This window comes from Buceros rhinoceros, unplaced genomic scaffold, assembly GCF_000710305.1.
Source record: "Buceros rhinoceros silvestris isolate BGI_N320 unplaced genomic scaffold, ASM71030v1 scaffold7110, whole genome shotgun sequence".
NCBI lineage: Eukaryota > Metazoa > Chordata > Aves > Bucerotiformes > Bucerotidae > Buceros > Buceros rhinoceros.
This window is the reverse complement of record NW_010391201.1, coordinates 3,157-5,181: the sequence shown is the minus strand read 5'-3', so window position 1 is coordinate 5,181 and position 2,025 is coordinate 3,157.

The window sequence follows — 2,025 nt, the reverse complement described above, 5'->3', positions numbered from 1 at the left end:
TCCCCAGAGCTCCCTGCCAGTCCCCACCAGTTGGGGGTTCTGTGAGCTCATGGTTAGGGAACTCTCAGAAGTGGTGTGCGTGTGATAGATCCCATTGGTCATACCAGTAGCCCAGTAAACACCACGCTGGGGCAGTTTGGAGTGAACCTCCTTGCTCCTCGTCTCCAGTGTTGCTTTTTGGATGTGGAGCAGCCTGGAAGAAGAGACTTGGAGGCGTCTCACAATCAGCTATTCACTGGTTTGAACTGGTAATGCCGCACCCTCGGCACCTCGCCTGAAACCTGGGTGTTTGCTCCGAGCTTTGTCGCTGGATGCTTGGCAAGTTTATACCAGGCTTTCCCAGTTGTTTTTGGTGACCTTTACCACGTGTATGTGGAGACCGTGCCCCGTGTCAGCCCTGTCCCACCCGTGTCTTCTTTGGTGTCCATTCTCTCACCTACAAATAAAGCGTTTGTGGAGACCCTGGAGAAGGAACTTCTTCTCCATTGGCTGCAGTGGAACGGCATCAATCTTGGGACATCCCCAGGGCCAGCCCAAGCCTTGGGGACTTTTCTGGTGACTCAATGGAAGCCTCTCGTCACCCGCAATATTCCCCCATCCCTTCTGTGCGCTCCAGCGTGGAGCTTCAGCCACAGCTTTTCCTTTTTCCCCTCCTCTCTACATCATGGAGACATCTGGAAGTCATAAACCCCGGAACTCTAGTGCGTGGTGCCCAACTGTCTGGGTTGTATCACCCGGAGCACCGGTGGGGGGGTTGGGGGGTGGGGGTTAGTCCTGCCTGAGGAGGAGGAATTGGGGGAAATTTGCTCTGAATTCTTGCAGGCTGTTTTACATTTTGAGCGTGACATTGCCCTGGGGCTCCGGCTCCTCTTCCCCTCTGCCCAGCTCAGCCGTTCTGTGTGTACACAGAAGGATTAATCCAGGGCTGGAGTGACAGAAGCACAGTTTTGAAAACAGATGCAGGAGAACATCTGCCTGGTGTTTCTCTCCCCACCTTCTCCCCAATATTTGTCCTGAGAGGGGTCGGGGTGGGGAGCTGGGTCTCCCCAAGCCTCTCTTCCACCCAGGAGGATTTGAACCTCCTCCAAACCTTCCGTAGACAAGGCTGGATGGATGTAGATTTTCTACACCGGGGGTGGTGGTGTCGTACAGCTCCTCCCTTGCTTCCTCCAAGCATCATGGGCTCTCTGCCCGCTCCCCAGGTGCTGCCGGGGGCCTCGCAGCCTCTTCTTTGCCTTCCTAGTCACGCAGGTGCTGCAGTCGGGCTGGAGAAAGGGAGCTTGTCTGTGAGGGTCCCAGGGGAGCTGGGCTGGCATGAGCATGGGCTGAGCAAGGGCGGGTGGAGGGACGGGGAGGCTGCCTGCTCCCTTCGCAAGGTCCTTCTTTGGCTCTGCAAAAACCAACCCCGAACCCTTCAGGGGTGCAGGGTGGGTGGCCCAGCGCCGCTGTGGGGATGAGAGCGGAGCGGCGGGGCTGCACAGTCGGGGGCAAGATGCAGCCAGGCACCACAGGAGGTGTGTCTGGGAAGGACAATGTACGGTTCTTGCTCTGGCCCAGTATGTCCGTTCCGTTCACTCCAAAGCCTACTGCCCACCCTAGAAGTGTCACGAGCTGCCAGGCCTTGTAGGGACGGTTCTTGCTCTTGCCCAGTATGTCCGTTCCGTTCACTCCAAAGCCTACTGACCACCCTAGAAGTGTCACGAGCTGCCAGGCCTTGTAGCAGAGACACTTTTCATCAGGGCTGGAGGATGAGGGGGCTTGAGTGTACTTTTAGGGTCCAGGCTGGAATCAGGGGTGGGGGGACGCGGACATGTACCCCCCTCATATTGTCCCGTCTGGTACGACACTGGGGTATTTCCCCCAGACTCCAGTTTAGTGTCTTCAGACTTTATTTTCACCAGATTTGGCCATGGCTCAGCGAGTGCCACCACCCCCGATAGCATCCTAAACTGCTGCCACCCCCCCCGCTCCTTGTTCTCGCTGGCTCCTCGGGGACGCCCTGTGCAAAGCGGGGCTTGCCACCAC